At 35.9% G+C, this 25,953-nt stretch overlaps 1 protein-coding gene and 1 pseudogene across 3 annotated transcripts in view; both read right to left on the bottom strand.

Moving 5' to 3' along the window:
* The window catches only part of MAGI3 (membrane associated guanylate kinase, WW and PDZ domain containing 3), a 296,027-nt gene that overhangs the window by 214,693 nt on the left and 55,381 nt on the right, over positions 1-25,953 (bottom strand). The gene's annotated exons all lie outside the window — the stretch shown is intronic.
* On the bottom strand, positions 21,369-22,701 carry LOC115933969 (heterogeneous nuclear ribonucleoprotein A3-like; annotated as a pseudogene).

Below are 25,953 nucleotides of genomic sequence, written 5' to 3'. Positions count from 1 at the left end.
GAGCTTGCAGTGAGCCGAGATCGCGCCACTGCACTCCAGCCTGGGTGACAGAGCGAGACTCTGTCTCAAAAAAAAAAAAAAAAACAAGATCTATCTATATGCTGCCTACAAGGAACTTTAGCTTTAAGCACACATATAGGCTGAAAGTGAAGAAATGGGAAAAGATATTCCAAGCAAATGGTAACTAAAAGAGAACAGAGGTAGCTATTCTTACGTCAGACAAAATAGACTTTCAGTCAAAAACTATCACAAGAGACAAAGGTCATTATGTAATAATAAAGGAGTCAATTCATCAAAAGGATATAACAACTGTAAAAATATATGCACCCAACATATGGACCAGAACATCTAAATATTAATAAACAAAGCACGTATTAACAGAAGTGAAAGGAGAAACAGCAATGCAATACAGTCATGAACTGCATAATAATGTTTTAGTCAACAACAGACTACATATACAACAGTGGTCCCATAAGATTATAATGGAGCTGAAGAATTCCTATAGCCTAATGATGTTGTAGACATTGTAATACATTACTAAGGTGTTTGTGGTGATGCTGGTATAAAAAAAACCTAATGTATTGCCAGTCATATAAAAATATAGCACATACAATTATATTCAGTAAATAATACTTGATAATGATAATAAAAACTATGTTACTGGTTTATGTATCTACTATATTATACTTTTATCATTGTTTTTAGAGTGTACTCCTTCTCCTTGTAAAAAAAAAATGGTAACTGTAAAACAGCCTCAAGCAGGTCTTCCTGTAGTCTTTTTTGATGTAGGTGTTTACTGCTATGAACTTCCCTTTTAGAAAGGCTTCTGCTGCATCCGTTAAGTTTTGGTATGTTGTGTTTCCATTTTTCTTTACAATTTTTAAAAATTTTCATTTTGATTTCTCCATTGACCCACTGGTTGTTCAGGAGTATGTTGTTTAATTTCCACATATTTGTGAGTTTTTCAATTTTCTTCCTGTTAGTGATTCTAGGTTCATACCATTGTGACTGAAAATATTTGATATGATTTCAATCTTCTTGAATTTGTTAAAACTTGTTTTGTGCCCTAACACATAATCCCTCCTGGAAAATGTTCCATGCGCTCTTCAAAAGAATGTATTTTCTGCTGTCAGCTGGAATGTTATTTATATATCTGGTAGGTCCATTTGGTCTGTAGTATTAGACCCTCATTTCAGACCATAAACAAAAACCAACTCAAATGGACTAAAGACGTAAATGTAAGACCTGTAAGATTACCAGAAGAAAACACAGGGAAAAGCTTTTTTACATTGGTCTGGGCAATGAGTTTTTTGGATATGATGCTCAAAGCACACACAACATAAGCAAAAATGAACAAATAGGTTTGCATCAAACTAAAAGGCTATATACTATGGATTATTATTTGGCTTTTAAAAACAAGAAATTCCTGTCATTTGAAACAACATGAATGAACCTAGAGGGTATTATACTCAGTGAAATAAGCCTATCATAGAAATACAAATACTCCATCTCACTTATATATGGAATATTTTCAAACTCAGAAGCAGAGAGTAGAATGGTGGTTGTAAGGGACTGAGTGAGATCAGGGGATGGGGAAATGGGGAGATGTTGTTTACAGGATTCTAAGTTTCAGTTATACAATGAATAAATTATAGAAATCTAATGGACAGCATGGTGACCATAGTTAATAATTCTGCATTGTAAACTTAAAATTTGCTAAGTGAGTAGATCTTAAATGTTCTCAATTTTTTTTTTAATATAGTTACCATGTGAGGTGATGGCCACATTTGCAGATAGATGTGTCCATGTGATTAAGTTCTGGTCAATAGGTTATAGCATGAAGTGTTGTGTGTAGCTATGAAGTTTTCTAAACTTCATACTTTTTCTAAAGCTGCTTGCTTTCCACTTGTTTTTTTCCCCTTTTTCCACAAACTAGAATGCGAATGTGGTGGTGGTGGCAATTCAGACTCATCTCTGCAGACATGCAACACCTTAGGGAATGGTAGAACAAGAGAGAAGAAACAAAACAAGGTCCCTGGATGGCAGTGTGAAACAGAGCTGCCCAATATTCAGAACTGCCTGTCAGCTCAGACTGAGCAAGCAAGAGAGAGAGAAAAAAAAAGACTATTTTCTGCATGCAACATGATAATGCCTACAAATAAATTCATTTTTCTACCTAGAATCCATCTCAATCTTTTGATGGCATATTTTTTAAGCTAAGTTTTCCTGAATACCCTTACAAATGTGTGTGAATTAGCAAAAGGTATGCCACTACTGAAAAGAATCATGTGAAAAGAAAAAACAGATAAACTTAGCATATATGGGAAATTGTGGCAGCATGTTAAAAATGAAAAAGAATACATCTTTTCCTTTGAACCTTATACCCTCCTGTTTTATAACTATTTATTTGTAAACATTTATTCAGAATAATAGCATACTGGATTTACAATTAGATATGAAATAAAACTTTCTGTGGGAAATGTTAACAGAAAGCTGAAGGGAAATAAACTTATATTCTTGCCTTTTTGCTTCATCCCCAAAAGTAAAGTATTATAAATCTATTACCAAGCAGAAATCTCTCCTATTAATAATATAAGAGACAAGTTGATTCTTGGGACCACTATATAAATAACCATTTCATTTTCCCAAAAGTCAAATGATAATTTTTCACTCATACACTACCAGTGGCAACACTTTCTTTATACTTCTCCCAGAGCTGAAAAAATATTACTGGAAGTATAAACATAAAAGCTGATGCCGAACAGAAAAAAAAAAAAGACGTTGCTTGCTGAACTTTAATAAATCTTAAAGCAATTAAAAGCAGATTGTAAGGCCTAAGTAAACTTTCTTCATTCCAGGAAAGCAAAAGAGGCATCAAAAAGTCCCCCAAGTCCAAAACTGCCCAGGATTCATTCATACCCCTCCTTTCACAATTTTGAAAGTGATAATTATGGATGACCAAAATTACATGACATTTCTTTAGCATACTGGTTAAAGGTACAAACTACAAAGCCAGACTGCCTGAATTCAAATTATTTCTATCACTTAATATTTCTGTGTCATTTTGTTACTTAATGTCCCTGTCTCTGTTTCCTGTAAATGAGGAATATTAATAGAATTTTGCTTACAGATGCTGTTATGAGAACTTAATTCTTCAATTATTAATAGAATTTGGCTCAAAACAAGTGCTATTACTCTTGTATTCCTAGATGTAGGTTTTTTCCTGTATGTGCAAGCGTGTTTATGTATGTATCTATCATATATATGCTTTAATTCAAAGCCTCAATTCTTCAAAAGGCTTATGGTCACAATTTCTAGAGACTATGTTATTCATTCAACAACTATTAAGTATCTACTATATTAAAGACACAGTAATAGTCAAGATTAAAATGAAAAGGGTCCTTCCCCATGAGGAGCTCACTGTCAGAACAGCACTGTCCTATAGAAATATGAGATCTACAAATGTGAGCCACATGTAGAATTTTAAATTTTCTAGTGGTTACATAAATGTAAAATAAAATAGGTGAAATTATTTTTATAATTTATTTAACCAAATATATTCATATTACATCATTGCAATGGGTAATCATTAATTAAAATTATTAACGACAAATTCATTCTTTTTTATATCTTTGAAATTCAGCATGTGTTTTACACTTACGGCATATCTCAATGCAGATGCTACCGGAAAAACTCTGATCTACCCAATTCTTCCCTTCTTCACCTACTGGCACATGACAAAAGCGGTGAGCTCTCCTGTCCAATACAGTATCCACTCATCACGTGTGGCTACTTACATTTAACTTATAGTAAATAAAATTAAAACTTCAGTTCTTTGTGATCTAAGATAAGTTGTCATCTCTTTAAAATACCTTGTTATAAGATGTTTTGTGTAAGCCTCATGGTGACCACAATGCAAAAAACCTGTAATAGCTTCACCAAAAATAAAAAGCAATGAATTAAAACATTCTACCAAAGAAAATAACCACAAAGGAAGACAGTAAAAAAGGAAGAGAGGAATTACAAAACAAGCAACAAAATGGTAGTACTAAATCACTATATATTAATAGTAACACTGAATGTAAATGAACTCAATTCTCCAATTAAAAGGCAAAGACTGGCTGAACAGATAAAGAAACAAGATTCAACTTTATGCCGCCTATAAGAAACTTAGCACCTACAAAGAAACACAAAGACAGAAAGTGGAAGGGTGGAAAAGATATTTCATACAACTGGAAACCAAAATAGAACAAGAATAGCTATACTTATATCAGATACAATAAACTACAAATCAAAGACTATAAAAAGAGACAAGGTCACTATATAATGAGAAAGGTCATTTTAGCAAGAGGATATAGCAATTATAAATATTTATATACAACAGTGGAGCTCTGAAGTATATATGCAAACATTAATAGATCTAGAGGGAAAGATGGACTGCAATACAATAATAGGAGGGAGCCAGGTGTGATGGCTCATGCCTGCAATCTCAGCATGTTGGGAGGCCAGGACAGGAGGATTGCTTGAAGCCAGGAGTTCAAGACCAGCCTGGGCAACATAACAAGGCCCTGTCTCTACTTAAAAAATTTAAAAATTAGCCATATGTGGTGGCATGCACCTGTAATCCCAGCTACTTGGGAGGCTGAGGCAGGAGGATCACTCGAACCCAGGAGGTTGAAGCTGCAGAGAGCTATGACCATACCACTGTGCTCCAGCCTGAGTGACAGAGTGAAACACTGTCTCTAAAAAGAAAAAATAGTAGGGAACTTTAACACCCTACTCTCAGTAATAGATCATTCAGAGAGAAAATCAACAAAGAAACATCAGAGTTAAACTACACACTAGCTCTAACTAACAGAACATTTCACCTAACACAAGCAGAATACATTCTTCTCATCAGCACATGGAACATTCTCCAGAAGAGACCATATCTTAGGCCACAAAACAACTCTGAACAAATTTAGAAAAGTAGAAATCATATCAAGTATCTTTTCTGACCACAATGTAATAAAACTAAAAATCAATAACAAGAGGAACCTCAGAAACTGCACAAACACATGGAAATTAAACAATATGCTCTGGAATGACCAAAGGATCAATGAAGAAATTAAGAAGAAAAAATTTTAAAATTTCTTGAAATAAATAAAATGGAAATACAACATAACAAAATCTATGGGATACAACAAAAGCAGTATTAAGAGGGAAGTTTATAGCAATAAACATCTATATCCAAAAAGTAGAAAGACTTCAAATAAACAACCTAATGATACATCTTAAGGGACCAGAAAAGCAAAAAGAAATCAAACCCAAAATTAGTATAAGGAAGCAAATAATAATGATTAGAGCAGAAATAAATGAAATTGAAACTTAAAAAACAATACAGAAGATCAATGAAACAAAAAGTTGGTTTTGTAAAAGATAAACAAAATTGACAAATCTTTAACTAGACTAAGAAAAAAAAGACCCAAATAAAATCAGAAATGAAAAGATGTAACAACTCAGACCACAGAAATAGAATCATTAGAGACTATTACAAACAACTATATGCCAACAAATTGAAAAACCTACAAGAAACGAGTAAATTCTTGCACATATAAAACCTACCAATATTGACCCATGAAGAAACAGAAAACCTCAATAAACCAATAACAAGCAACACAATTGAAGCTGTAATCAAAAGTCTCCCATCAAAGAAAAGTGTGGAACCTTATGGCTCTATTGATGATTCTACCAAACATTTAAGGACAAACAAATATCAATTCTACTCAAAATATTGAAGCGGAGGGAATATATCCAAACTCCTTTTATGAGGCCAGCATTACCCTGATACCAAAAACAGATAAGGACACAACAAAAAAAGAAGACTACAGGCCAATATCACTGATGAACATAGATGCAAAAATCCTCAACAAAATACTAGCAAACCAAATTCACCAACACATTAAAAAGATCATTCAACATGATTAAGTGGGATTCATCCCAGGGATGCAAAGATGGTTCAACATATGCAAATCAATAAATGCGATAATTAACAGAACCAATACAAAAACCCTATGATTATTTCAACAGATAAAATAAGCATTTGATGAAATTCAACATCCCTTTATGATAAAATCCTCACAACAAAGGGTATAAAAGGAACATATCTCAAAATAATAAAGGCTATATATGACAAACTCCCAGCTAACACTGCACTCAAAGGGGAAATATTGAAGATCTTTCCTCTAAGATCTGAAACAAGACAAGGATATCCATTTTCACCACTTGTATACCACTTAATCTTGGAAGTCCTGGCCAAAGCAATTAGGCAAGAGAAATAAAGGACATACATTCAAGTTGGAAAAGAAGTCAAATTAGTCTTGTTTGCAGACAACATGATCTTATACTCAGAAAAACCTAAAGATTCCACCAAAAAACTATTAGAACAGATAAACAAATTCAGTAAAATTGCAAAATACAAACTCAACATACAAAAATCAGTAGCCTTTATACACACTAACAGCAAACAAAGTGAAAAAGAAATCAAGAAAGCAATCCCATCTACAATAGCTACAATGAATATAAAATCCTGAGAATCAACCAAAGAACTGAAAGATCTCTATGTTGAAAACTGTGTAACACTGATGAAAGATACTGAAGAGGATGCCAAAAAAATTGAAAGATATTCCATGTTTATTGATTAGAAGAATTAATATTGTTACTATGTCCATACTACCCTAAGCAATCTACAGATTCAATGCAATTTCTAACAAAATACCAGTAACACTCTTCACAAAAATAGAAAAAAAACTTAACATTTATATGGAATCACAAAAGACCCCAAATAGCCAAAGGAATGCTGGGCAAAAAGAATGAAGCTAGAAGAGTCACACTACCTGACTTCAAACTTTACTACAAAGCTATAGTAACCAAATCAGCATGGTACTGGTAAAAAACAGACACATAGACCAATGGAACAGAATAAAGAACACAGATATAAATACATGCATTTACAGCCAACTCATCTTTGACAAAGGTACCAAGAACATACAATGGGGAAAAGACAGTATTTTCAGTAGATGCTGCTGGGGAAACTGGATTAACCATACGCAGAAGAATGAAACTATACCACTATCTCTCACCAAACACAAAAATCAAAGCAAAATGGATAAAATACTTAAATCTAAGACCTCAAACAACTGAAGAAAAACTACTAGAAGAAAACACTGGGGAGATGCTCCAGGACACTGATCTGGGCCAAGATTTTCTGTGTAGGATGTCGAAAGCACAGGCCACAGAGCAAAAATAGACAAATGGGATTATATCAAGCTAAAAGCTCTGGACAGCAAAGGAAACAACCACAAAGCAAAGAGACAACCCACAGAATGAGAGAAAACCTTTGCAAATTATCCATATGACAAGGGATTAATAATCAGAATATTTATGGAGCGCAAACAACACAACAGCAAAAAGCCAAAGAATCTGATTTAAAAATGGGCAAAAGATCTAAACAGACATTCCTGAAAATAAAACATACAAATGGCCAACAGGTAAGTGAGCAAATGCTCCTTGTTAGTAATCATCGGAAAAATGCAAATAAAAACCACAATGAGATACCATCTCACCCTAGTTAAAATGGCTTTTATCAAAAAGACAGACAATAACAATGCTGGTGAGGATGGAAACAAAGGGGAACCCTTATACATTGTTGGTGGGAATGTAAATAAGTACAATCACTACAGAGAATAGTATAGAAGTTCCTGAAGAAATAAAAAATAGAACTACCATATGATCAAGCAATTCCACTACTGGGTATATATCCAAATGAAAGTAAACCAATATATCAAAGATATATCCGCACTCTCATGTTTATTGCAGCACTATTTACAACTGCCAAGATATAAATCAACCTAAGTGCTCATTAACAGATGAATGGATAAAGAAAATGTAGTATGTATACACAATGGAATAATGTTCAGCTACAAAAAAGAAGGAAATCCTGTCATTTGTAGCAACGTGGATGAAACTGGAGGTAATTATGTCAAGAAATAATCCAAGCAGTAAAAGACAAATATTGCTTGTTCTCACTCATATGTGGGAGCCAAAAAAGTGGATCTCATAAAGATACAGTAGATTGGTGGTTAACAGAGGCCAGAAAGTATATGGGCAAGGAAGAGATGAAGAGGAGTTGATTAATAGGTACAAATATATGGTTTGATAGAAGAAATAAGACCTACTCTTTGATAGATCAGTAGGGTGACTATAACTTAATCTATTGTACGTTTTGAAATAGCTAGCATAATTTGAATGTTTATAGCATAAAGAAAAGACAAATTTTAAGGTGATGAATATCCCAAGAACACTGATTTGATCTCTGTAAGTTATAGGAATATATTTTCACATGTACCCCCAAACTATGTACCTCTATTATACATCCATAAAAGAGAAAAGGAGAGAGAAGAATTCTGCTCTATTCTATACAGTATTAATGTGACAGTATTAATGTCAAGCCTTAATATGTTAATTTAAGGTACCAATATCTCCCTGATTGACATCCCCAATTCCAGGTACTCTACCAATTCCTCTCAATCCTCTAAAGTGGGTTAAAAGAAACTCTCACCAACTACCATCTCTCCCCCGCCTTCACAGCAAAATCTATTGTAAAATTTGCCTCTATTGCTTATCTCTACTTCCTCATTTTAATCCATCACAAACAGGCTTTCAGCCTCATCACTTCAATGAAACAGCTCTCCTAAAGGTCATCAAAGATCCCTATTCTTAAAAAAGTCAATGATCAAACTTCTCTGACCTTACTTTTTAAAAAATTCCTCTTATCTTTTGATCCAATTGACTTCTCCCCACCTAAAACACTATTCTCCAAGTTATATCACAGGTTTCTACCTCACTGGTTGCACCCTCTCAGTATCTTTCTCCTAAATGAGATTTCTAAAATCTAGTGTGCCACAGGGCTCTATTCTTGGCCCTCTTCCCTTTCCAATTTATCCTCTCTTTCCTGGGTGATCTCATCTAGATCCAAAGCTTCAAATGGTTGATGACTCTCAGACTGAAACCTCTAGTCTAGACCTCTCTTCTGAGGTTTAGATTTCTGGAGACAACCACTACTCTACATCTCCAATGGGATATTTAATACACACTTCAAACTTATCCCTTGGTATTATCTGGGACCACTAGACTGGAGATTTGTTTTTTAAATTTGTTTCTGGGCAGTTCTATTTGTAAGGATTGATATTTCATGAATTTATTCTTTCTTAGAGGTATTCAAGAGCAAACAGAACTCTTACTTGTTTTTAAAACACACTCATTTTGTCTTGCAATTACCATATGGGTCCATTGGACTCTTTCATAAATCTAAGATATATTACAGGGCCTCAGTGATCTTATTTTTCCTATATCTTAAATCTTTCGGTAATCCATCATCCTGAAAATTATTTCATCATTATTTATCAGTTATTCCCAACTATATTTTTAAAAATCTAAAATTGTAAGAATAATAGAATTGCCTAAAAGGATGCTGTACTACTATACCCTCCTTCAGTTTTCTTATTGCATTACTCAAAGTATTGCCTCATCTTTTGTTTTTCACCTTTTATTTTAGGTTTGGGGGTAGAAGTGAAGGTTTGTTACATAGGTAAACATGTGTCAAGGGGGTCTGTTGTACATATTATCTCATCACCCAGGTATTAAGCCCAGTTCCCAATAGTTATATTTTCTGCTCCTCTTGCTCCTTTCACCCTCCCCGTCAAGTAGCCCCCAGTGTCTGTTGTTTTCTTGTTTGTAGGTTCTTATCATTTAGCTCCCACTTGTAAGTGTGAACATGCAGTATTTGGTTTTCTGTTCCTGCATTAGTTTGTTAAGGATAATAGCCTCCAGCTCCATCCATGTTCTCACAAAAGACATGATTTCGTTCTTTTATGGCTGCATAGTATTCCATGATATTTAGGTGCCACATTTTCTTTATCCAATCTGTCACTGAGGGCATTTAGGTTGATTCCACATCTTTGCTACTGTGAATAGTGCTGCAATAAACATTCGCATGGATGTGTCTTTACAGTAGAATGATTTATATTGGTCTGGGTATATACCCAGTAATGGGATTGCTGGGTCAAATGGTAGTTCTGCTTTTAGGTCTCTGAGGAATCATCATACAGCTTTCCACAATGATTGACCTAACTTACACTCCCACCAACAGTGTATAAGTGTTTCCTTTTCTCTGCAATCTCACCAGCATGTTATTTTTTGACTAATGATAACCATTCTGACTGGTATGAGATGGTATCTCACTGTGATTTTAATTTGCATTTCTCTAATGATCAGTGATATTAAGATTTTTTTCATATGCTTGTTGGCCTCATGTATATCTTCTTTTGGGAAGTGTCTGTTCATGTTCTTTGCCCACTTTTTAAATGGGGTTGTTTTTCTCCCCTAAATTTACTTAAGTTCTTTATAGATGCTGGATATTAGACCTTTGTCAGATGCATAGTTTGTAAATATTTTCTCCCATTCTGTAGATTGGCTGTTTATTCTGTTGATAGTTTCTTTTGCTATGCAGAAGCTCTTAAGTTTAATTAGATCTCACTTGTCAATTTTTGCTTTTGTTGTGATTGCTTTTGGTGTCTTTGTCATAAAATCTTTGCCGGTTCTATGTCCAGGATGGTATTGCCTTGGTTGTCTTCCAGGGTTTTTATAGTTTTGAATTTTACATTTAAGTCTTTGATCCATCTTGAGTTGATTTTTATATATGGTGCAAGGAAGGGATCCAGCTTCAATCTTCTGCATATGGCTAGCCAGTTATCCCAGCACCATTTATTGAATAGGGAGTCTTTTCCCCATTGCTTGTTTTTGTCAGCATTGTTGATGATCAGATGTGTGGCCTGATTTCTAGGCTCTCTCTTCTGTTCCATTGGTCTATGTGCCTGTTTTTGTACCTGTACCATGCTGTTTTGGTGACTGTAACCTTGTAGTATAGTTGGAAGTTGGGTAACATGATGCCTCTGGCACTTGTTCTTTTTGCTTAGGATTCCCTTGGCTATTCAGGCTCTTTTTTAGTTCTGTAAGGGTTTTAAACTAGTTTTTTCTAGTTCTGTGAATAATGCTGTTGGTAGTTTGATAGAAATAGCATTGAATCTGTACATTGCTTTAGGCAATATAGCCATTTTAATGATATGGGTTCTTCCTATCCATGAGCATGGAATGCTTTTCCATTTGTTTATGTCTTCTCTGATTTATTTGAGGAGTGTTTTCTAATTTTCATTGTAGAGATCTTTCACCTCCCTGGCTAGCTGTATTCCCAGGTATTTTATTCTTTTCGTGGCAACTAGGAATTCGATTGCCTTTCTGATTTGGCTCTCAGTTTGGCTGTTGTTGGTGTATAGGAATGCTAGTAAATTTTTGTACATTGATTTTGTATCCTGCAACTTTGCTGAAACTGTGTATCAGCTGGAGGAGCTTTCAAGCTGAGCCTATGGGGTTTTCTTTTTTTTTTTTTTCTTTGAGATGGAGTCTCGCTCTGTCGCCCAGGCTGGAGTGCAGTGGCGCAATCTCGGTTCGCTGCAAGCTCCGCCTCCTGGATTCATGCCATTCTCCTGCCTCAGCCTCCCAAGTAGCTGGGACTATAGGCGCCCACCACCACGCCTGGCTAATTTTTTGTATTTTTAGTAGAGATGGGGTTTCACCGTGTTAGCCAGGATGGTCTTGATCTCCTGACTTCATGATCCGCCCACCTCGGCCTCCCAAAGTGCTGGGATTACAGGCGTGAGCCACCGTGCCTGGCTGAGACTATTGGGTTTTCTAGACATACAATCATGTCATCTGCAAACAGAGAAGACTTCCTCTCTTCCTGTCTGGGTGCCCTTTATTTCTTTCTCTTGCATGACTGCTCTGGTAAGGACTTCCAGTACTATGTTGAATTGAAGTGGTAAGACAGGACATCCTTGTCTCATGCCAGTTTTCAAGGGTAATGTTTCCAGCTTTTGCCCATTCAGTTCAATGTTGGCTGTGGGTTTGTCATAGATGGCTCTTATTATTTTGAGGTATGTTCCTTCAACACCTAGTTTATTGAGAGTTTTTTACATTAAGGGATGTTGAATTTTATTAAAAGTCTTTTCTGCATCTATTGAGATAATCATGTAGTTTTTGGTCTTTAGTTATGTTTATGTGATGAATCACAATTATTGATTTGTGTATGTTGAACCAATCTTGAATCCCAGGGATGAAGCCTACTTGATCATGGTGGATTACCTTTTTCATGTGCTGTTGGATTCAGTTTGCAAGTATTCTGTTGAGGATTTGTACATCAATGTTCATCAAGGATACTGGCCTGAAGTTTTCTTTCTCTGTTGTGTCTCTGCCAGGTTTTGGTATCAAGATGATGCTGGCCTCATAGAATAAGTTGTGGAGGAGTCCTTTCTCTTCAGTTTTTTGGAATAGTTTCTGTAGGAATGGTGCCAGCTCTTGTTTGTACATCTGGTAGAATCTGGCTGTGAATCCGTCAGGTCCCAGGCTTTTTTTGGTTGGTGGTATTGTCTCATCTTTTGAAAAGAAGGCTGGAAATCCCATCTTTGTATTTTTGAGGGTTTCAGTAAACACGGTTGAAAATTCAGAATATTTCATTTTCTACCCATAATGGCAAAGAGAAGAAAACTGACAAAGAAAGATATTTCACAGTTATTAGATGGTGAATGTAAAGAGGCAGGTAGTAGTGAAATCTCAGGTTATGAATCTTCAGATGATGATATCCTAGATAAATTTTCTGAAACTTAAGAAGGAATGAATGTACAATATGATTTTTAAGGACAAGAAGGAACTATGGTACTTTTAGCCAGACAGTCATTCAACAGGAAACTTCATTGTGCAATACGTTACAAGATCCTAGACCATCCCATTTAGTTAAAAGAATATGTGGTAGTATTCATTGATCTTTTTATGATGTTTATGAAGCTAAATTTACTTGATGAAGTTCATAGGTAGACAAATGCTGATGATAAGTATCTATATAAAAAGTGTGGAGAAAAAATAACTGATGTAGAAATAACAAATTTCATTAAATCGATCATTCTCATTAGTTGATAAATCTAAAAAACAAAAATACTTTTCAATTGAAAGTGTTTATCCTTTCTTCAACAAAATCTTAGCCATCAAAGTTTTCAAAAATACTGCCTTTTGACAATAAAATGCAAAAACCAGAAGTAATGATAAACCCAGAACATATTAAGAGATTCATTTTAAATCTGGAAATCAGTATTTATATAATGTATATGTTACAGGTTTGTATATAGCAATTGATGATTATATTCAAAGGACTTTTTCTCATTTTGAATATGTATGTGTCTTCAAAACCAGGAACTTACAGGATAAAAAAAATTGGGTTTGCTATGGTTAAATTCTTATTAAAGTTTCTAATAAGGTTGTTTTTCATTATTCCTGTATGTTTACTTATGTTAATTATTTATAAAATAACTTAGAAAATGAACAGGCACAGTGGCTCACACCTGTAGTATCTGCACTTTGGGAGGCCAAGGCAGGAAGTTCACTTGAGCCCAGGAGTTCAAGGCTGCAGTGAGCTATAATTGTGCCACTGCATTCCAGCCTAGGCAACATAGTAAGACCTCGTATCCACAAAACAATAAAAAAATTTAAAACTAGCTGGGTGCAGTGGCACACTCCTGTAGTCCTAGCTGCTACCTGGGAGCCTGGGGTGGAAGGATTACTTGAGCCCAAGAGTTCAAGGCTGCAGTGAGCTATGATCATGCCACTGCATTCCAGTCTGGGCAACAGAGTGAGATACTGTCTCCAAAAATATATAAAAGTAAAAAACATAAAAATTGAAAGTAAACAGGGTATAATGGATTCAGATGGCAAATGATAATAATGACTTCCGGGGGATACTGAGAGTTAACACAGCCAAAACAGAGAAAATGCTCTCAACTCATAGCTTCACTTCCAATCTCAAGAGTTGCCCATTTCAGCAAACAGCATTCATTATGCACTTTATTATTCAGATCAAAAAATTAGGGCCATCCTTGACTCTTTCTTTCATACCACTCCAATCCATCAGTCAAATTCTACTTGCTGCCCTGAATCTCCATTGCACCCACCTGGACCCAAGCCACCAGCACAAGCAACGATGTCCTACCTGGTCTTTCTACTTCCACTTTTGTTTTCTTGTTGTCTGTCTTCCACACAGATCATAAACATCTCACTTTGAAAAACAAACAAACAAACAATCTAAAGGTTTTCCATCACATTTCCAAAAATCCAAACTCCTTCTTATGGCCCACAAGTTCCTAAGTGACCTGGTTTTTGGCTACTTCTCCAGCATTACCTCTTCTTACTCTCCCACTTAGTTCACTGTTCTTCAGCCACATTGGCCTCCTTTCTGTCCCTGAATTTATTGTCACCACATAGTTCTTTATGCTGGGAAATGCTCTTAGAACAGGTGCCCTCATGGCTTCCTCTTCCTCATCCTTCATGACTCAATTCAAATGTCACCTTTTCAGCAAAGACTTCTTTGACTCCATCTAAAAAGCTCTTGCCATACAGTATGCCATTCATAATTGGTCAATACCTATTTTATCTTCTCTATATTTATCAGTATTATCTTATTTATAATGAAATTTATCTTATTTATACACAGCTTATTATCTATCTATCCCCTCTGCAATGTAATCCTCTTAAGAACAGAAAATATCTTCCTCACCACTGCAATCCTACCACCAAGAACAGGAACTAGCACTTAAAAGGTACTCAAATATCGGTCATTTAATTGACAAAATCTATGAAAATTACCATATAGTCCTTGCTGAGGACAAGATGAGAAATGTACAGGGCAGCACATGACCTCCATTCTCCAACTTAATTCAGTATTTCTTACCGAATAAGACATAGAAATGTCTGCTTATCAACCTGTTACTGTCGTATAATCTCAAACGCAAATTGACTTTCAGATTAATTGTAAGGGTCAAATGGGAAATTGTAGATTTATAAAAAAGAGATAATGATGTCTCTGCCCTCCTCCAAATTCCTTTCCTGAAAGAAAAGTCTGTTTACAAATATCAAGCAAATGAAAACCTGCCAAATTTTGATCTCTTTCAACAATCATGTTGGTTTAATTCCATTGAAAAAAAGAAATATGACTCAGAACAATATAGGAGCCAGTCAGGCTCCTTCTCTTCCCCTGACTCATGACTGCATACTAGCGAGCCAACTTTAAGCAAACACAACCTAGTAAAACACAAAGGAGCTTGGAAAGCCTTTGCATGAATCAGTTCAAAAACATGTGTATCCAACCCAACTCTCATATTAATTCATACCTATTCTTACTAATTCCAATAGTTTTTAATTTTCTCTTTGGTTTCTAGGTATAACCAATCTGCCTGCAAATAAATGGGAACTGTATCTCCTTTTTTCCAAAAGCCCTGCTTCTAATTTCTGTTATGTTTTATTGTATTGTCTAGAACTTGGAAAAAAAAAAAAGGCTGTGTCTGCAAGCCTGTTTATTTTATCCTATTTTCATAGAAATGACTCTATGATTTCATTATATAGCAAGATACTGGGATATTGGTTTGGATAGAAATTCTTCTTTGTTTTTCTTTAACTGAAGAAGTCTTCATCCAAACCATTAAATACTTTATAAAGAATGAATATTGAGTTTTATCAAACGCTTTTGTGGCATTAAGATCACCATGTGGTTTTTCATTTTTAATCTAATATTCACCTACTTTTTAAATTCAATGTATAACTTATGTTACGAAATGTTCTTTTAATATCCTGCTGAATCTGATTTGCTAGAATTTTATATTGACTTTTCCCATCCATATTCATGACTGAACTAGGTCTGTATTACTACTTTTTGGTACTTTATCAAAGTTGAGATTGAAATAAAATGAACTGGATAGCTTTCTATATGTATATGGGTATGTTACAAAACAGTTGGATATAGAAAATTATTTCCTAGAAAGCTTACAAGAATGTGTCTGCGAAACCACTTAGGTTGTTTTTTATGTTTGAGAGGGAGAGAGAGAGAGGATGGGTTTCTAAATCTCACTATTAAAGAAAAAATGGGGCCGGGCGTGGTGGCTCACGCCTGTAATCCCAGCACTTTGGGAGGCTGAGGTGGGCGGATCACGAGGTCAGGAGATCAAGAACATCCTGGTTAACATGGTGAAATCCTGTCTCTACTAAAAATACAAAAAAAAAAAAAATTAGCCGGGCGTGGTGGCGGGCGCCTGTAGTCCCAGCTACTCAGGAGGCTGAGGCAGGAGAATGGCGTGAACCCGGGAGGCAGAGCTTGCAATGAGCCAAGATTGTGCCACTGCACTCCAGCCTGGGTGACAGAGCAAGACTCCGTCTCCAAAAAAAAAAAAAAAAGAGAGAGAGAGAAAAGAAAAAACGGAAAAGGTTATTTGACTATGCAAGTCCTTATTTAATCAGAAAATACTGAGTACCTCTCTCTGTGCTAGGCAAGAATAAGCAAAACAGCCATCAATTCTACCATCAAAGAAATTATGATATACTTGGGGAGAAAGAGACATAAATACCCAGAAATAATTGTTAACAGTGTTAAGTATGAAAACAAAGTATAAGGAGCTATGAGAGCAGATGGCACAGGGACCCAAACCTAGTCTGTGAAGAGTAAGTTTCAGTTTCCCCATGACATGAAACTTGAGTAGAAATCTAAGGATTAATAGAAATTAAGTGTTCAAAACACACAAAACAAACAGGACGTGCAAAGGTCCTGGTGCAAAAGAGAACAGTATTAGATGAACAGAAGGAAGATCAATATGGCCAGAGTGCAGAAGCCCAAGGGAAAAGAATGCAAGGCCTGGATGGCAAGAAACAGGTCAGATCAGGGAGGACTGGAAGACAAGTTGAAAGTATCTATCTTTATCTTGAGAACAATGGGAAGCTATTTAGGGGAATTTCAAGCAGAAGAATGACATAATCACAGTCTTCTATTTCTCTAGTTGATTTTTATATCTGCTAGGAAATTTTAGATTTCATCAAGATTTCCAAATATATTACCGCACAACTCTGCATAGCAGTCTCTCACACTATTTAGGATCTCTTCCTGATCCTCTTTTTAACTTTTTAAATGATTTCCCCCGTTCTTTTTTCTTTTCCAATTAGATTTGCTGTAGGTACTCATATATTATTGGGATTTTTCAGAAAGTCCACTCTCGAATTTATCCTACTGTATTTCTATGTCATTTTTATTATTTCCTTCCTCCAGCTTATTTTTTTATTTCCACCCTGACCCACTATTTATCTTTTAATGAACAAGAGGTAACGCCCAGAACTATGACATCTATTCTGGACCACACATTAATTTTTCACGTATGCCTTCTCTGGTTCTACTTCTTGTTTATTCTGTACCTAATCTCCAATACTACATACTTCAGATTCATGTTTCTGGCTATATTTTCAACAATAATATCACTATTTCCCTTTTTCAAGGTTGATAAGGATGATGATGACTATCATTTACTGAGCATTTACTATACACCAGGCACTGCTGTAAGAACTTCACATGAATCCATTTAATTCTCATTGAAATTCTGTGTAATACAAGAACAGAAAACCAAATACCGCATGTTCTCACTCATAAGTGGGAGTTGAACAATGAGAACACATAGACACAGGGAGGGGAACATCATACACCAGGGCCTGTCGAGGGATGGGGGGCTAGGGGAGGGACAGCATTAGGAGAAATACCTAATGTAGAGATGGGTTGATGGGTGCAGCAAACCACCATGACATGTATATACCTATGTAATAAACCTGCACATTCTGCACATGTATCCCAGAACTTAAAGTATAATAAAATAAATAAATAAATAAAAGAAATTCTGTGTAATAGATACTAATCCCTATTTTATAATGAGGTAACTGAGACAAGAGAGTTAAGGTAACTTGCCCGAGGTCACACAGCTACTAAGTGAAATTAAAATGTACGGACAGGTCATACTTGTTAGCTTGACTCCAGAGAGTAAGCTGCACTGCCTCTTATGGGTAAAAAGTAGTTACCCTTTCTTCTCTTGAACTGAATCAGGCTAAAGACTGAGCTAAGCTACCCCTAAAGGAAGAAGACCCTGAAAACTAATTTAAAACAAGCAAAATATGCATCCCAAATAATAATTATCAACCAAATGGCTTTTTCAGTTTTGTTATTTATAATTCTATTTGAATTTCATCTACATAAATGGCTTGCATAATTCCTGTTCTTACTCATTTAGTGGCATACTGTTAACCTAACAGAAGATCAGTTTTGGTAACTCTTCTAGAGATATCTGAGGTATATGCTCTGTTTTTTGAGAATAATGTTTAATATAGAAAAGGGTCGGCATAATTATATTATTTCCTATGCACCATTTCTTATCTACTTGCTATATTATGGACATAGAGTGGCGTGCTAATACTTCCCACAAGGGGAAGCAGTAGATAGCATGATGGTTAAGTGCACCAGCTCTGAAATCAGATTGCGTGTTGCTCTCTTCTCATACTAATGTGTATATTTAGCTCCTTAACAACTCACTTCACCAAGTATTATTGTTTAAAGTCTTAGCCATAAAGGCCTATCATAGCTACTTATCCCTAAAGAAGAATACAGGCATCAGCCAAATCAAACAGAGCAGAAACTCCCCAAATGGGCTATCTCCACTATGTAAGGGCTAGCTCTACATTTCCTGTTTAAAACATGCAGCTGCCCACAGGCAAGCTAAATCAAACAGACTACTCCAATAGCAGTATGCCTTCACATTCTGTTTTACCAAGTTATGTTCATTCTCACTGCTTTTATGCCAATTTGTGATTATGCAATGTAATATTTAATTAAATATTATGAAATATGAGTACAAAAAGGGTGTTTCTATGAAAACAGATAAATGTTTTGGGAAAACACTGAAAGCTTTGGAAAGGTAAATCTCAAAATGCTAGAAAAGAAAAACTGTTATAAAAAATATAAAAATCGAGTAGGATTCCATACTCAGTTTGCTAAGCTCTTGTTCTACTTTATGGAAATTTGAATTGGAAACAGGAGACAAGCATTATAGGTTGTTTATGCAAGAAAGATGATAGCAGTCTCCAGTCAGTATATGCTTTAAGTTAAAAATCAAATGCTCATGAAAATTTATATCAATTTATGTAATTCCCTACCTTAATTGTCATTTTCAATTAATCAACCATTGGCTCCACTTGTATCCTATACATATGAGAGAACACTAGGTGGCATTCAGGCTAGGCTGAGCTGGTCTGCTTTCCCATGAAGAACTTATAACATATATTCGTATATACTTATAAAGTATATCATGCAACTGCTTACTTATAAGGGTCTGACTTTTGTGTGCACAGTGGAATGTATCAATTTGTTGGTCAACTTATTAATTCCACTCTTGCTTGTTGATGGATAATCAAAGTAAGATTTCCTGCTATATTGCTTTGGGGATGGTGAAGGAAGAAAAAAACCTCTTTATTTCTTTGAGTAAAATTTCTACACTGAGTCTTTCTAATCTTGGGTTTTCCTTTGTCATGTTTTCCTTGTTTCTCCCTCATCCTACTTTAATCTCCTTACTTTTTGGCCTGAGCCACTTTGCTGAATGGGCAAATCACCCTAGAGGTTATTTAATCCTATTCAGGTCAACAGAGAAAAAAGTATACAAAACAACAACTGCATTTGTGGGTTTTTTTCCCACTATAAAATATTTTAAAGTAGTTGCTTCTAAGAGGCTGTCATAGATCAACCTTTATTATCAGTGCAAACTCACAGTACTGCATTCTTATTGTAACTTTCCTCAATAGATTATGAAAAGATATCAAATAAAAATTAAAATTTAAGGGAACAATGAGGCTTCAGTGTGTGTGTGTGTGTGTGTGTGTGTGTGTGTGTGTGTGTGTGTGTGTTTGTATGTCTATGCACATAAGTTAATCCAACAAAATTAACACATAAATACTTGGCTAAATCTGATGTCCTAATGGAAAAGTTACAGTGAAGTCCCATAGAGAGATCATCAATCTTTAGAACATAATTCAGACTAAAATTCTGCAATGAAGCAGCTTTCGGATCAAAACTCCAAAAATAAATGAATGCCAAATGACTTCACTGAACCTTAATCCTAAACAGAAGACCTTATGGCTACTACATACCTTGACTTACTAAAAATTACTTCCCCTTCCTGAAAGGGGAAATTGGGTGACATAAGCAAGGTCCTTTCTTTGCAGGAAAAAAACAAAAAGGAATCAACAGTTTACCCTGCTTCTGCTCAGGAAAGAAAGATATTGTGATCTCTTGTTCTTTATTAAGCAAAGAATATCACTCTAGAGCAAAAAGTGGTCATTTCAGCATGTCTGTAAGCAGCACTTATAATGGAATGCTTCAGAATCCCTTTTGAGAGCTAAGGAAGTAATTGTGAAGAAACATTTATTATCCATCCACCCTCATTTACCTAACAAGTTGGGTGATTGCCAATGGAAGGTGGGTAGACAGGAGAAAAAAAGTAATGTGTACAGACACACTGCCATAGCAATTAACATCACATTTATTTCTACTACATGTTTACCTTTTCTAGAAAACATGTACAAAAATAGAAAAGACAATGTTGCAGAATAAAAACCACTGCACAGATGAAATTGTTAATAGTTGGGATTATTTTCTCTTCTTAATGCCGTGTTCCCCAGGGAAATATACATATAGTTGCTTGACCCTACTACCCATTTCCACCTCCAAAAAAAAAAATTCCCTCCTTAATTGATGTCTATTTCCTTATAAGGAACAAAAGTCTCAAAAATAACATTGTTCCAGCAATGATCTTCCTTAGGACATTTTCGAGAACACTTGGCATCAATAAGTGAGTCTTATGGTGTACCATAAATGAGAAGGGTGATAAAACTGCATATGTAGGGAGTTTTAAAATATATAATATTGTGTACAATTTTAAAGATTTATAAATCTGCACAGTTTTGATTATTTTCTTTAACATACATAAATTATTAAAACAAATCCAAGATGATGAAGAGTATCTGAAGAAACCAGAGAAGAAAAATAGTCAACTATCTATATACTCTCAAAGCTGTTTACGATGAGATCAGTTTTACAGGTTAAAGCCTGTAATAAGCCTTATAGAAAGTTTATCAGCCCATTCTTCAGGCTAACATAATCCTGATAACAAACAGAGTAAGGATAGCTTCCTCTAATACACATGATGGACCAATTTCATTTATGCAGATATACTGAAAATTTTTTTTGAAAAGTTAAAAATTCCTTAATTTTTCATTCCTGGAACCACTACCACAATTTACAGGGCAATACACTTGATGTAATGAAAAGAAAAAGAAAAAGACAAAGCTACAACAGATAGAAGACCTCAGGAATGTACATCTAATTGACACTACATTGCATTAATCAATAACTGCACTTTTTGCAAACTGTGGCTATGACAGTCCTGAACAAGAAGGGTTTCCTGTTTAAGCTGCAATAACTTTTCTGACTATGGATCATCGTTCCTTCTGTGGCAGATTTTTACAGTTCCTCTAATGCATTTGGGAGGACTGTCTCAAAGTAAGCTGCAGTTTTCCTGACAACTCCTCACTCTCTCTCCTACTAAGAACTGTAGCCCTTTTCTGCTGTTTTTCGAACCTTCTGCTACCATATCCACCACTTCCACCACCAGATCCATAACCACCACCATAGGGACTGCCCGAGCTTCTTCCACCAGAACTGTCCCCTTTCATGGGTCCATAATTTGATTGCTGTTGTCCACTATAATTTCCAAAATCATTATAGTTCCCACCACCACCATAGTTACCACCACCAAAATTTCCTCCTTCATTGTAACCATCATATCCTCCACCACCTCCACCATATCCACCACCTTGGTTTCCATATCCTGGTCCACCACCACCATAGCCCCCTCTACTACTATAACCAGGACCACCGCCATAGTTGCCACCATCACCTCCAAATCCATTATATCCACCATCACCTCCTCCATAACTACCTCTGCTGCTGCCACCACCTCCACCACCATAGCTCCTCCACCACCTCCTAAGTTTCCTCCGCGACCCATAAAATTGCCAGATCTACCTCCACGACCTCTCTGTGATCCAGCAGACTGCATCTCTTGTTTAGAAAGGGCCTTTTTCACTTCACAATTATGCCCATTAATAGTGTGGTATTTCTGAACAACAATTTTATCAACTGCATCATACTCATCAAAAGTTACAAAAGCAAATCCTCTCTTTTTCCCACTCTGCCTGTCTTCCATAACTTCTATGGTTTCAATCTTGCCATACTTTTCAAAGAAGTCTCTCAAATTATATTCTTCTGTATCTTCTTTAATACCACCAACAAAAATTTTCTTCACTGTTAGATGGGCACCAGGCTTTACAGAATCCTCTCTAGAAACAGCTCTCTTTGGTTCCACTACACGCCCATCAACCTTGTGTGGTCGAGCACACATTGCTGCATCCACCTCTTCAACACAAGAATAAGTCACAAAACCAAAGCCCCTGGAACGTTTTGTTTGGGGGTCTCTCATTACCACACAATCTGTGAGTGTGCCCCATTTCTCAAAATGTTCTCTTAAACTATCATCTGTAGTTTCAAAGCACAGACCACCAATAAACAGTTTTCTCAACTTCTCTGGTTCCTTTGGATCATGGCCCTCCATTTTGAGACCGGACTCGCCTCTTCCAACTCGAGTTCAATATCGATATACTGAAAAATTTTTTAATCAGCAAACTGAATGTTGATAATAAACTCAATCTATTGGAAAAAAAAATGCACTTGCAGATAATTTATCCAGAATCTCCAAGATCTGCTCTGTTCTGGATGGATGTCGTCTCCAACGGTCTGGAAATTTTAGCCCCCAAATGTTAAAATGATGAAAAAATATAGATCCAGCCCCAAATCTTCTAAGTGAATTCATTTGTTTTTTCTTAATATTACATGATTTAAGGATTGAAGCCTCTCTCTCTCTGTCTCACACACACACACACACACACACACACACACACCATAAAAGTAATGCAACACTTATAAAGGATTTATTTGCTGCCTCAAAGTAAGACTAAACGAGGAAATTCACCACTCATGCATTATCTGCTATTCCACTGTGACGTCATTCTCATCATCAATTACGATCAGCAACTTCTTATCTATTTTGCTTAGACTAGGCATCTATGTCCTCATTAACTTTTTACTATCCAGTATATCACATTATTGCCCCCTGATATTGCAAAATATTCCTTTTTTTTTTTTTTTGAAATGAAGTTTTGCTCTTGTTGCCCAGGCTGGAGTGCAATAGCGTGATCTCAGCTCACCACAACCTCTGCCTCCCAGGTTCAAGCAATTTCCCTGCCTCAGCCTCTCAGGTAGCTGGGATTACAGGCATGCGCCACCACGCCTGGCTAATTTTGTATTTTTAGTAGAGATGGGGTTTCTCTATGTTAGTCAGGCTGCTCTTGAACTCCCGACCTCAGGTGATCTGCCCACCTCGCCTCTCAAAGTGCTGGAATTACAGGCGTGATCCACTGTGCCCGGCCTCTTTTTTATGTTTTATTTTTTAGCAACTAATGTAACATTAAAAATGCATCGAGGGCCGGGTATGGTGGCTCATGCCTGTAATCCCAGCACTTTGGGAAGCCAAGGTGAGGTGGGAGGATAGCTTGAGCTCAGCCTGGGCAACATGGTGAGATCCCATCCCTTAAAAAAAAAAGGCATTTAGATCATAATACCATAAATGATTGCTTTAAAAGAAATTAGGGTTACCTACAGGAAGAAATCTCACTATTAATCTGAGGAGGCATGTCACAGCAACCAAAGAACTCTGATATTAGTTTATAGGGCAAGAATGTAGAAATACTGCCACACACAAATTATTTATCAATTAAAAAACATTTCGTATCCAATATTTAACGGAATATCTGACAATTCTGCTCTTATACTGGTGATATAATGTGAAAGGAGAAGGGTAGGTTCAAATTTCCCAGTTACTTCAACTCCCAAACAGTAGCCTCAGTGAAGAAAGGATCTTTATTAGAATAATCATATTACTCCACTCAAAAGAGAAGGCCTATTCTAATATTATAACCTAAGCCTTGTTGTAACATACATCTTCAAGAAATATTTGAAGAGAATTAGTCAAATTAGCTGTACGTGCTCACATAGAAAGATCACCAAAAAGCCCAGATATGACTTTCAGCCTAGATAATTATTCTAGAAACTCTGATAGCCTCCACCATGTACTACTGCCTTGAAAGAAGCTTCTTGGCTCTAAGATGGGTTAAAGAAAATAATTAAAGCATTATTTGCCCATTATTTACATCCGTCTACTTAAAATATAATGAATATTACCAAAATTAGAATAAGACATTCCTATCATAACTTCAGCTTTTATTTTTAGTCATTTAGTGGTTGCCAGGGGCTAAGCAGAAAAGTAACTGCTAATGAATATGGGTTTCCTTTGGGGTGATAAAAATGTTCTGGAATTATATATTGATGATAGTTGCACAATTTTTTTTTTTTTTTTTTGAGACACAATCTTGTTCTGTCACCCAGGCTGGAGTGCAGTGGCATGATCTTGGCTCTACTGCAACGTCCGCCTCCCAGATTCAAGCAATTTTCCTGTCTCTGCCTCCCCAGTAGCTGGAATTACAGGCACATGCCACCACGCACGGCTAATTTTTGTATTTTTAGTAGAGACAGGATTTCACAGTTTTGGCCGGGTTGGTCTCCAACTCCTGACCTCAGGTGATCCACCTGCCTCAGCCTCCCAAAGTGCTGGGATTACAGGCGTGAGCCACCGCTCCCAGCCGCACAATTTTTTTTTTAATTTCCCAGTTTTATTGTGATTGCTATGTTTTTAATATTTATCCCCTCCCAAAGTTACGTTGAAGTTTAATTCCCATTGTAATTGTATTAAGAGGTGATACCTTTAAGAGGTGATTAGCCCATGAGGGCTGTGCCCTTACGAATGATTTAATGCTACTGTCTCAGAAGTAGGTTTCTCATAAAAAATGAATTTGGTCCCCTTTCCTTTCCCTTGCCCTCTCTTTGCCCTTTTGCCATGGGACAATGCAGCAAGAAGGCCCTTGCCAGATGCCAGTCCCTGACTTGGACTTCCCAGTTCTAAAACTGTGAGAAATATATTTCCATTCATTATAAATGGCCTAATCTCAGGTTTTCTGTTATAGCAGCACAAAATAGACTGTCATAGTTGTAAAATACACATAACATAAAGTTAACATATTAATAATTTTTAAGTGTACAGTTCAGTAGTACTAAATACATTCACACCATCATGCAACCATCATCACTATTCAAAACATTTTTATCACACCAAAATGAAACTGTGTACCCATTAAATACTAATTCTGCATTCTATCCTCCACTGCACCCCTGGCAACCACCATACTACTTCCTGTCTCTATGATTTTTGACTACACTCTATACCGCATAAGTAGAACCATATAGTATTTGTCTTTCTGTGACAGACTTATCTCAGCATAATATTCTGAAGATTCATCCATGTTGTGGCATATGTCAGATTTTAATTTTTGTATCCTCTTGCTGTATTGAACCATTTATTAATATATAATGTCCTTCTTTGTCTCTTACAACATTTTGATTTAAAGTCTATTTTGTCTGATATCAGTATAGCCACTCTTGCTCTCTTTTGGTTACTATTGCATGGAGTATCTTTTTCAATCCTTTCACTTTCAATCTATTTGTGTCTCTGGATCTAAAGTGAGCCTCCTGTAGACAGGATATAAGTGAATCATGTTTTTCTAATCCATTCTGCCAATCTCTGTCTTTTGGTTGAAGAGTTTAATGCATTTAAGTTTAAAGCATTTATTGATATATACTTCTGTCATTTTGCTATTTGTTTTCCATATGCTTTATACATTTTTGTCCATCATTTCCTGCATTACTGCCTTCTTTGTATTTCACTGACTTTGTTGTAC

The sequence above is a fragment of the Gorilla gorilla genome, chromosome 1 (assembly GCF_029281585.2).
Source record: "Gorilla gorilla gorilla isolate KB3781 chromosome 1, NHGRI_mGorGor1-v2.1_pri, whole genome shotgun sequence".
NCBI lineage: Eukaryota > Metazoa > Chordata > Mammalia > Primates > Hominidae > Gorilla > Gorilla gorilla.
This window is presented reverse-complemented; position numbering and strand designations above follow the sequence as displayed.